This window comes from Salvelinus alpinus, chromosome 4, assembly GCF_045679555.1.
Source record: "Salvelinus alpinus chromosome 4, SLU_Salpinus.1, whole genome shotgun sequence".
NCBI classification, from domain to species: domain Eukaryota; kingdom Metazoa; phylum Chordata; class Actinopteri; order Salmoniformes; family Salmonidae; genus Salvelinus; species Salvelinus alpinus.
In genome coordinates, this window is record NC_092089.1 from 27,602,065 (window position 1) to 27,614,785 (window position 12,721).

The following is a 12,721-nucleotide window of genomic DNA, read 5'->3' on the forward strand; positions in this document are numbered from 1 at the left end:
TCACCGAGTGTAGGATCTAGACCCGGGTGTAGCAGAAGGAAGGACCCACATACGTCTGGGTGGTGCAACAGGTATAATGTGCTGGTCTGACCTAGTGAATGCTACGTCGGACATTCATAGCGTTATGTCATAAGCCCAGCAGATGCAACAGACCCCAGGTGCTTGGCCCTGTACACTTGGTCCCCCAGTCCAGTCCTGCCCTGTACACTGGCACTCTCATGTCCACTGCTGTGGTATCGGGTCCTGGTCAGAGAGGAGAGGCTGCTGTGGTATCGGGTCCTAGTCAGAGAGGAGAGGCTGCTGTGGTATCAGGTCCTGGTCAGAGAGGCTGCTGTGGTATCGGGTCCTGGTCAGAGAGGCTTGTGTCGTATCAGGTCCTGGTCAGAGAGGCTGCTGTGGTATCAGGTCCTAGTCAGAGAGGAGAGGCTGCTGTGGTATCAGGTCCTGGTCAGAGAGGAGAGGCTGCTGTGGTATCAGGTCCTGGTCAGAGAGGCTTGTGTCGTATCAGGTCCTGGTCAGAGAGGAGAGGCTGCTGTGGTGTCAGGTCCTGGTAAGAGAGGCTGCTGTGGTATCAGGTCCTGGTCAGAGAGGAGAGGCTGCTGTGGTATCAGGTCCTGGTCAGAGAGGAGAGGCTGCTGTGGTATCAGGTCCTGGTCAGAGAGGAGAGGCTGCTGTGGTATCGGGTCCTGGTCAGAGAGGAGAGGCTGCTGTGGTATCGGGTCCTGGTCAGAGAGGCTGCTGTGGTATCAGGTCCTGGTCAGAGAGGAGAGGCTGCTGTGGTATCAGGTCCTGGTCAGAGAGGAGAGGCTGCTGTGGTATCAGGTCCTGGTCAGAGAGGAGAGGCTGCTGTGGTATCGGGTCCTGGTCAGAGAGGCTGCTGTGGTATCAGGTCCTGGTCAGAGAGGAGAGGCTGCTGTGTATTAAACCCTGCTGATCTCATCTGATCTCATCGGGCTGGACCGATAAATCCCTGGGGGGGGGGGGGGGGGGTGTAGCTGCTGTTGGAGTCCTGGCTGTTCAGCTCCCGAGACAGCCGAGGGCCAGGGTAGGACTGCAAGTCTTGTTCTTGAACTTGGACAAAAACAACATATCTCCTCTCTCTCAGTACCACTTCTCTGCCTGGGTGACAACAGGCGTGTTCACCAACTTTCAGTGACTATATCCACACTGGATTATTGTCTCCTGGGTGGGTTTCCATGTGTCCAATGGCCTCTAGAGATTCAGAGCCTTTGAGCAGCCAGTCCAGTCAGAGTCAGAGCAGCCAGTCCAGTCAGAGTCAGAGCAGTCAGTCCAGTCAGAGTCAGAGCAGTCAGTCCAATCAGAGTCAGAGCAGCCAGTCCAGTCAGTCAGAGTCAGAGCAGCCAGTCCAGGCAGTCAGAGCAGCCAGTCCAGTCCAGTCAGAGTCAGAGCAGCCAGTCCAGTCAGTCAGAGTCAGAGCAGCCAGTCCAGTCAGAGTCAGAGCAGCCAGTCCAGTCAGAGTCAGAGCAGCCAGTCCAGTCAGTCAAAGCAGCCAGTCCAGTCAGAGCAGCCGGTCCAGTCCAGTCAGAGTCAGAGCAGCCGGTCCAGTCAGAGTCAGAGCAGCCGGTCCAGTCAGAGTCAGAGCAGCCAGTCCAGTCAGAGTCAGAGCAGCCAGTCCAGTCAGTCAGAGTCAGAGCAGCCAGTCCAGGCAGTCAGAGCAGCCAGTCCAGTCCAGTCAGAGTCAGAGCAGCCAGTCCAGTCAGTCAGAGTCAGAGCAGCCAGTCCAGTCAGAGTCAGAGCAGCCAGTCCAGTCAGAGTCAGAGCAGCCAGTCCAGTCAGTCAAAGCAGCCAGTCCAGTCAGAGCAGCCGGTCCAGTCCAGTCAGAGTCAGAGCAGCCGGTCCAGTCAGAGTCAGAGCAGCCGGTCCAGTCAGAGTCAGAGCAGCCAGTCCAGTCAGAGTCAGAGCAGCCGGTCCAGTCAGAGTCAGAGCAGCCAGTCCAGTCAGAGCAGCCAGTCCAGTCAGAGTCAGAGCAGCCGGTCCAGTAAGAGTCAGAGCAGCCGGTCCAGTCAGAGTCAGAGCAGCCGGTCCAGTCAGAGTCAGAGCAGCCGGTCCAGTCAGAGTCAGAACATCCAGTCCAGTCCCAAACATGCACTTTTATCTTCTGCTGCTAATGCTTGTTGTTTGCTATTAATATATTTTTGATGAATAGACACGACAGTAAAACGGTGAGTCTGTGGGCCCTGGATTAAAGCCTAGTGAATGGATATGCACTAATACACTATTGCAGTGATCTATAAGGTTAATACCACATCTCTATTCATACCTTTAACAATAAGCCTGGACTCACACACAGTCTACTTGTCTGTGTGTGTGTGTGTGTGTGTGTGTGTGTGTGTGTGTGTGTGTGTGTGTGTGTGTGTGTGTGTGTGTGTGTGTGTGTGTGTGTGTGTGTGTGTGTGTGTGTGTGTGTGTGTGTGTGTCCTTGTGCGTGCGTGTTAGACACACAGGAGCGTTTCTAACATCTTTCCATTAGTGTGTGTCATGTCCTCAACAAAGATCACTGTCTGGATAGAGAGTGACTGTTTGACTCTTTTGTCTGCTGGACACGTGAAAAACAACATGGTCTATAGAACCCACAATGCACTGTGTCTGAGGCGAGATGCGTCTCACGGCACCATGACGTGCTCTAAGCGGGAGTGCGAGGCTGAATGCGATCATGAGTTATATAGAGATGGTTGCTATGGTGATGCCATTTTGCAAAGAACTCTAGGTAGTACTTTAACTGTCTGTTCTCTCTGTATGGACGCAGATGTAGAGGAAGTGGTTTGGGAAACTGCTTTCGTATGATGAGTCATCTTGCCTGTGCCATGAAGACTCGAATCTCATGCATATACCGATACGGTCAAATATATTGCCAACCTTGTACTTTACAATGGAGTGCAATGGGGCAGAATGTTTTGTTTTCTATTTCAAAACTGCTTGAATGACTATTTATACCCAGTATGCACCGGTAACTTACCACAGGTGAGATAAATTACACTTTCCTCGAACCAAAGTAATGAGAATTTGTAATAATACATTTATTAATTTTTTTACTTTGAACTGACAAATCTCAATTTCAGTTTCAATTATTATAATTGTTTAGGTCCTGTGAAATTGTTAATCAAACAATTACACGTGTGAACAATGAACGTTTTTCAATTTCAATTGATTTTAGAAGAAATGATAAATTGTGTAAAGGTGTCAATATATTTAGGCTTTAGCTCTGTAGGCTAATGGTCTTGACGCTCGGGGATGAACTCGGTTCAATAATACCAAGTGGGTCACACCTACTTCCTCTGTCAAGAGTCTGGGCCTTTATGGCATAGGAGGTAGAGCATTTGCCCTGTAACTAAGTGCAGGGTTACTGGTTCAAGGCCCACTCCAGCAGTGTACCCTATATCACTACACTAAAAGGGAGAGCTGAATGCCATTCAGACTGAGTTATTACACAACCATCCTAGCTGACAAACACAGGGTGTGGGCCTGATCACTTGTGTTGTGTAATAATTATAATAATCGTGTTTCTGTTGAGGACAGGGCATGTCAGACAGACTCCATTCAATCTGCCATACAAATGAACCCACAGTGCCACACATACACAAACACAGACTAAATCATCTGAAACCAGGACAGTGGACACACTCTGATCCATAAATCCCAGGCAGCTGCTTGGTGCTCCAGCAGACAAAGGACACACACATGCAGAAAAACACGAGCCAATCACCCAGCCTGAGACTGTCCTACATAAATTACAACTGACTACACACACACACACCAAAGGACACACAATACAAATGTGCAGACATCTAGCAGCAGAAGATAAGAGGCTCTCCATCTCTACCAGTAGTAACTACAGTACTGAGGCTCTCCATCTCTACCAGTAGTAACTACAGTACTGAGGCTCTCCATCTCTACCAGTAGTAACTACAGTACTGAGGCTCTCCATCTCTACCAGTAGCAACTACAGTACTGAGGCTCTCCATCTCTACCAGTAGTAACTACAGTACTGAGGCTCTTCATCTCTACCAGTAGTAACTACAGTACTGAGGTTCTCCATCTCTACCAGTAGTAACTACAGTACTGAGGCTCTTCATCTCTACCAGTAGTAACTACAGTACTGAGGTTCTCCATCTCTACCAGTAGTAACTACAGTACTGAGGCTCTCCATCTCTACCAGTAGTAACTACAGTACTGAGGCTCTCCATCTCTACCAGTAGTAACTACAGTACTGAGGCTCTCCATCTATACCAGTAGTAACTACAGTACTGAGGCTCCATCTCTACCAGTAGCAACTACAGTACTGAGGCTCCATCTCTACCAGTAGTAACAACAGTACTGAGGCTCTCCATCTATACCAGTAGCAACTACAGTACTGAGGCTCTCCATCTATACCAGTAGCAACTACAGTACTGAGGCTCTCCATCTATACCAGTAGCAACTACAGTACTGAGGCTCCATCTCTACCAGTAGTAACTACAGTACTGAGGTTCTCCATCTCTACCAGTAGTAACTACAGTACTGAGGCTCTCCATCTATACCAGTAGCAACTACAGTACTGAGGCTCCATCTCTACCAGTAGTAACTACAGTACTGAGGCTCTCCATCTATACCAGTAGCAACTACAGTACTGAGGCTCCATCTCTACCAGTAGTAACTACAGTACTGAGGTTCTCCATCTCTACCAGTAGTAACTACAGTACTGAGGCTCTCCATCTCTACCAGTAGTAACAACAGTACTGAGGTTCTCCATCTATACCAGTAGTAACAACAGTACTGAGGCTCTCCATCTCTACCAGTAGTAACTACAGTACTGAGGCTCTCCATCTCTACCAGTAGTAACTACAGTACTGAGGCTCTCCATCTCTACCAGTAGTAACTACAGTACTGAGGCTCTCCATCTCTACCAGTAGTAACTACAGTACTGAGGCTCTCCATCTCTACCAGTAGTAACTACAGTACTGAGGCTCTCCATCTCTACCAGTAGTAACTACAGTACTGAGGCTCTCCATCTCTACCAGTAGTAACTACAGTACTGAGGCTGGCTCTCCCAGTAGTAACTACAGTACTGAGGCTCTCCATCTCTACCAGTAGTAACTACAGTACTGAGGCTCTCCATCTCTACCAGTAGTAACTACAGTACTGAGGCTCCATCTCTACCAGTAGTAACTACAGTACTGAGGCTCTCCATCTCTACCAGTAGTAACTACAGTACTGAGGTTCTCCATCTATACCAGTAGTAACTACAGTACTGAGGCTCCATCTCTACCAGTAGTAACTACAGTACTGAGGCTCTCCATCTCTACCAGTAGTAACTACAGTACTGAGGCTCTCCATCTATACCAGTAGTAACTACAGTACTGAGGCTCCATCTCTACCAGTAGTAACTACAGTACTGAGGTTCTCCATCTCTACCAGTAGTAACTACAGTACTGAGGCTCTCCATCTCTACCAGTAGTAACTACAGTACTGAGGCTCTCCATCTCTACCAGTAGTAACTACAGTACTGAGGCTCCATCTCTACCAGTAGTAACTACAGTACTGAGGCTCTCCATCTCTACCAGTAGTAACAACAGTACTGAGGCTCCATCTCTACCAGTAGTAACTACAGTACTGAGGCTCCATCTCTACCAGTAGTAACTACAGTACTGAGGCTCCATCTCTACCAGTAGTAACAACAGTACTGAGGCTCTCCATCTCTACCAGTAGTAACTACAGTACTGAGGCTCCATCTCTACCAGTAGTAACTGCAGTACTGAGGCTCTCCATCTCTACCAGTAGTAACTACAGTACTGAGGCTCTCCATCTCTACCAGTAGTAACTACAGTACTGAGGCTCCATCTCTACCAGTAGTAACTGCAGTACTGAGGCTCTCCATCTCTACCAGTAGTAACTGCAGTACTGAGGCTCTCCATCTCTACCAGTAGTAACTACAGTACTGAGGCTGGCTCTCCCAGTAGTAACTACAGTACTGAGGCTCCATCTCTACCAGTAGTAACTACAGTACTGAGGCTCTCCATCTCTACCAGCAGTAACTACAGTACTGAGGCTCTCCATCTCTACCAGTAGTAACTACAGTACTGAGGCTCTCCATCTCTACCAGTAGTAACTACAGTACTGAGGCTCCATCTCTACCAGTAGTAACTACAGTACTGAGGCTCTCCATCTCTACCAGTAGTAACTACAGTACTGAGGCTCTCCATCTCTACCAGTAGTAACTACAGTACTGAGGCTCCATCTCTACCAGTAGTAACTACAGTACTGAGGCTCCATCTCTACCAGTAGTAACAACAGTACTGAGGCTCTCCATCTCTACCAGTAGTAACTACAGTACTGAGGCTCTCCATCTCTACCAGTAGTAACTACAGTACTGAGGCTCCATCTCTACCAGTAGTAACTACAGTACTGAGGCTCTCCATCTCTACCAGTAGTAACTACAGTACTGAGGCTCCATCTCTACCAGTAGTAACTACAGTACTGAGGCTCTCCATCTCTACCAGTAGTAACTACAGTACTGAGGCTCCATCTCTACCAGTAGTAACTGCAGTACTGAGGCTCTCCATCTCTACCAGTAGTAACTACAGTACTGAGGCTCCATCTCTACCAGTAGTAACTGCAGTACTGAGGCTCTCCATCTCTCCCAGTAGTAACTACAGTACTGAGGCTCCATCTCTACCAGTAGTAACAACAGTACTGAGGCTCTCCATCTCTACCAGTAGTAACTACAGTACTGAGGCTCCATCTCTACCAGTAGTAACTACAGTACTGAGGCTCTCCATCTCTACCAGTAGTAACTACAGTACTGAGGCTCTCCATCTCTACCAGTAGTAACTACAGTACTGAGGCTCTCCATCTCTACCAGTAGTAACTACAGTACTGAGGCTCTCCATCTCTACCAGTAGTAACTACAGTACTGAGGCTCTCCATCTCTACCAGTAGTAACTACAGTACTGAGGGTCCATCTCTACCAGTAGTAACTACAGTACTGAGGTTCTCCATCTCTACCAGTAGTAACTACAGTACTGAGGCTCTCCATCTCTACCCGTAGTAACTACAGTACTGAGGCTCTCCATCTCTACCAGTAGTAACTACAGTACTGAGGTTCTCCATCTCTACCAGTAGTAACTACAGTACTGAGGTTCTCCATCTCTACCAGTAGTAACTACAGTACTGAGGCTCTCCATCTCTACCAGTAGTAACTACAGTACTGAGGCTCTCCATCTCTACCAGTAGTAACTACAGTACTGAGGCTCCATCTCTACAAGTAGTAACTACAGTACTGAGGCTCTCCATCTCTACCAGTAGTAACTACAGTACTGAGGCTCCATCTCTACCAGTAGTAACTACAGTACTGAGGCTCTCCATCTCTACCAGTAGTAACTACAGTACTGAGGCTCTCCATCTCTACCAGTAGTAACTACAGTACTGAGGCTCCATCTCTACCCGTAGTAACTACAGTACTGAGGCTCTCCATCTCTACCAGTAGTAACTACAGTACTGAGGCTCTCCATCTCTACCAGTAGTAACTACAGTACTGAGGCTCTCCATCTCTACCAGTAGTAACTACAGTACTGAGGCTCTCCATCTCTACCAGTAGTAACTACAGTACTGAGGCTGGCTCTCCCAGTAGTAACTACAGTACTGAGGCTCTCCATCTATACCAGTAGTAACTACAGTACTGAGGCTCCATCTCTACCAGTAGTAACAACAGTACTGAGGCTCTCCATCTCTACCAGTAGTAACTACAGTACTGAGGCTCTCCATCTATACCAGTAGTAACTACAGTACTGAGGTTCTCCATCTATACCAGTAGTAACTACAGTACTGAGGCTCCATCTCTACCAGTAGTAACAACAGTACTGAGGCTCTCGATCTCTACCAGTAGTAACTACAGTACTGAGGCTCTCCATCTCTACCAGTAGTAACTACAGTACTGAGGCTCTCCATCTCTACCAGTAGTAACTACAGTACTGAGGCTCTCCATCTCTACCAGTAGTAACTACAGTACTGAGGCTCTCCATCTCTACCAGTAGTAACTACATTACTGAGGCTCCATCTCTACCAGTAGTAACTACATTACTGAGGCTCCATCTCTACCAGTAGTAACTGCAGTACTGAGGCTCTCCATCTCTACCAGTAGTAACTACAGTACTGAGGCTCTCCATCTCTACCAGTAGTAACAGTATTGAGGCTGGCTCTCCCAGTAGTAACTACAGTACTGAGGCTCCATCTCTACCAGTAGTAACAACAGTACTGAGGCTCTCCATCTCTACCAGTAGTAACTACAGTACTGAGGCTCCATCTCTACCAGTAGTAACTACAGTACTGAGGCTCTCCATCTCTACCAGTAGTAACAACAGTACTGAGGTTCTCCATCTATACCAGTAGTAACAACAGTACTGAGGCTCCATCTCTACCAGTAGTAACTACAGTACTGAGGCTCCATCTCTACCAGTAGTAACTACAGTACTGAGGCTCCATCTCTACCAGTAGTAACTACAGTACTGAGGCTCCATCTCTACCAGTAGTAACAACAGTACTGAGGCTCTCCATCTCTACCAGTAGTAACTACAGTACTGAGGTTCTCCATCTCTACCAGTAGTAACTACAGTACTGAGGCTCCATCTCTACCAGTAGTAACTACAGTACTGAGGCTCTCCATCTCTACCAGTAGTAACAACAGTACTGAGGTTCTCCATCTATACCAGTAGTAACAACAGTACTGAGGCTCCATCTCTACCAGTAGTAACTACAGTACTGAGGCTCCATCTCTACCAGTAGTAACAACAGTACTGAGGCTCTCCATCTCTACCAGTAGTAACTACAGTACTGAGGTTCTCCATCTCTACCAGTAGTAACTACAGTACTGAGGCTCTCCATCTCTACCAGTAGTAACTACAGTACTGAGGCTCCATCTCTACCAGTAGTAACTACAGTACTGAGGCTCCATCTCTACCAGTAATAACTACAGTACTGAGGCTCCATCTCTACCAGTAGTAACAACAGTACTGAGGCTCTCCATCTCTACCAGTAGTAACTACAGTACTGAGGCTCCATCTCTACCAGTAGTAACTGCAGTACTGAGGCTCTCCATCTCTACCAGTAGTAACTACAGTACTGAGGCTCTCCATCTCTACCAGTAGTAACAGTATTGAGGCTGGCTCTCCCAGTAGTAACTACAGTACTGAGGCTCCATCTCTACCAGTAGTAACTACAGTACTGAGGCTCTCCATCTCTACCAGTAGTAACTACAGTACTGAGGCTCTCCATCTCTACCAGTAGTAACTACAGTACTGAGGCTCTCCATCTCTACCAGTAGTAACTACAGTACTGAGGCTCTCCATCTCTACCAGTAGTAACTACAGTACTGAGGCTCTCCATCTCTACCAGTAGTAACTACAGTACTGAGGTTCTCCATCTCTACCAGTAGTAACTACAGTACTGAGGCTCTCCATCTCTACCAGTAGTAACTACAGTACTGAGGCTCTCCATCTCTACCAGTAGTAACTACAGTACTGAGGTTCTCCATCTCTACCAGTAGTAACTACAGTACTGAGGCTCTCCATCTCTACCAGTAGTAACTACAGTACTGAGGCTCTCCATCTCTACCAGTAGTAACTACAGTACTGAGGCTCCATCTCTACCAGTAGTAACTACAGTACTGAGGCTCTCCATCTCTACCAGTAGTAACTACAGTACTGAGGCTCTCCATCTCTACCAGTAGTAACAGTATTGAGGCTGGCTCTCCCAGTAGTAACTACAGTACTGAGGCTCCATCTCTACCAGTAGTAACTACAGTACTGAGGCTCTCCATCTCTACCAGTAGTAACTACAGTACTGAGGCTCTCCATCTCTACCAGTAGTAACTACAGTACTGAGGCTCTCCATCTCTACCAGTAGTAACTACAGTACTGAGGCTCTCCATCTCTACCAGTAGTAACTACAGTACTGAGGTTCTCCATCTCTACCAGTAGTAACTACAGTACTGAGGCTCTCCATCTCTACCAGTAGTAACTACAGTACTGAGGCTCCATCTCTACCAGTAGTAACTACAGTACTGAGGTTCTCCATCTCTACCAGTAGTAACTACAGTACTGAGGTTCTCCATCTCTACCAGTAGTAACTACAGTACTGAGGTTCTCCATCTCTACCAGTAGTAACTACAGTACTGAGGCTCTCCATCTCTACCAGTAGTAACTACAGTACTGAGGCTCTCCATCTCTACCAGTAGTAACTACAGTACTGAGGTTCTCCATCTCTACCAGTAGTAACTACAGTACTGAGGCTCTCCATCTCTACCAGTAGTAACTACAGTACTGAGGCTCTCCATCTCTACCAGTAGTAACTACAGTACTGAGGCTCCATCTCTACAATTAGTAACTACAGTACTGAGGCTCTCCATCTCTACCAGTAGTAACTACAGTACTGAGGCTCTCCATCTCTACCAGTAGTAACTACAGTACTGAGGCTCTCCATCTCTACCAGTAGTAACTACAGTACTGAGGCTCTCCATCTCTACCAGTAGTAACTACAGTACTGAGGTTCTCCATCTCTACCAGTAGTAACTACAGTACTGAGGCTCCATCTCTACCAGTAGTAACTACAGTACTGAGGCTCTCCATCTCTACCAGTAGTAACTACAGTACTGAGGCTCTCCATCTCTACCAGTAGTAACTACAGTACTGAGGCTCTCCATCTCTACCAGTAGTAACAACAGTACTGAGGCTCCATCTCTACCAGTAGTAACTACAGTACTGAGGTTCTCCATCTCTACCAGTAGTAACTACAGTACTGAGGTTCTCCATCTCTACCAGTAGTAACTACAGTACTGAGGCTCTCCATCTCTACCAGTAGTAACTACAGTACTGAGGCTCTCCATCTCTACCAGTAGTAACAACAGTACTGAGGCTCCATCTCTACCAGTAGTAACTACAGTACTGAGGTTCTCCATCTCTACCAGTAGTAACTACAGTACTGAGGTTCTCCATCTCTACCAGTAGTAACTACAGTACTGAGGCTCTCCATCTCTACCAGTAGTAACTACAGTACTGAGGTTCTCCATCTCTACCAGTAGTAACTACAGTACTGAGGCTCTCCATCTCTACCAGTAGTAACTACAGTACTGAGGCTCTCTATCTCTACCAGTAGTAACTACAGTACTGAGGCTCTTCATCTCTACCAGTAGTAACTACAGTACTGAGGTTCTCCATCTCTACCAGTAGTAACTACAGTACTGAGGTTCTCCATCTCTACCAGTAGTAACTACAGTACTGAGGTTCTCCATCTCTACCAGTAGTAACTACAGTACTGAGGCTCTCCATCTCTACCAGTAGTAACAACAGTACTGAGGCTCTCCATCTCTACCAGTAGCAACTACAGTACTGAGGCTCTCCATCTCTACCAGTAGTAACTACAGTACTGAGGCTCTCCATCTCTACCAGTAGTAACAGTATTGAGGCTGGCTCTCCCAGTAGTAACTACAGTACTGAGGCTCTCCATCTCTACCAGTAGTAACTACAGTACTGAGGCTCTCCATCTCTACCAGTAGTAACTACAGTACTGAGGCTCCATCTCTACCAGTAGTAACTACAGTACTGAGGCTCTCCATCTCTACCAGTAGTAACTACAGTACTGAGGCTCTCCCAGGGTGGTGGTGTGTGTACACATTCCCTTCATGCCAGTCTTGCTGTGTGTGTGGTCCTGGACTACAACTCAGATAATATAAACCTTTATGAAACAGTTGAAGACAGTGGAAACACACTTTGCCAAGAATGAAACAGTTGACATGGACACACTCATTCAGCTGGATTCCTCTCATTCCAGCATTTCCACTTCTCCATCCCTAAAAGTCAAACACAGGTTCTAATAGAGAGTGTTTAGTTCATCTGCAGTGTTTGATACATTTGCAGTGTTTAGATACTACTGCACTGTTGGAGCTAGGAACACAAGCATTTCACTACACCTGCAATAACATCTGCTAAACATGTGTATGTGACCAATACAATTTGATTAGATTAATTTGCAGCGTTTGATTCATGTAAGTAAGCATTTGACGGTCAGGTCTACACCTGTTGTATTTGGCGCATATCACAAATAACATTTGATTTGATCTGCAGTGTATGATTCATCTGCAGTGTTTGATTCATCTAGTGTTTGATTCATCTACAGTGTATGATTCATCTACAGTGTTTGATTCATCTGCAGTGTATGATTCATCTACAGTGTTTGATTCATCTACAGTGTATGATTCGTCTACAGTGTTTGATTCATCTACAGTGTATGATTCATCTGCAGTGTATGATTAATCTACAGTGTATGATTCATCTTCAGTGTTTGATTCATCTGCAGTGTATGATTGGGGACACTGCCCTGTGTAGGGTGCCGTCTTTCGGATGGGACGTTAAACGGGTGTCCTGACTCTCTGAGGTCATTAAAGATCCCATGGCACTTATCGTAAGAGTAGGGGTGTTAACCCCGGTGTCCTGGCTAAATTCCCAATCTGGCCCTCAAACCATCATGGTCACCTAATAATCCCCAGTTTATAATTGGCTCATTCATCCCCCTCCTCTCCCCTGTAACTATTCCCCAGGTCGTTGCTGCAAATGAGAACGTGTTCTCAGTCAACTTACCTGGTAAAATAACGGTAAAAATAAAAAAAAAAAAAAAAATGATTCATCTACAGTGTTTGATTCATCGGCAGTGTTTGATTCATCGGCAGTGTTTG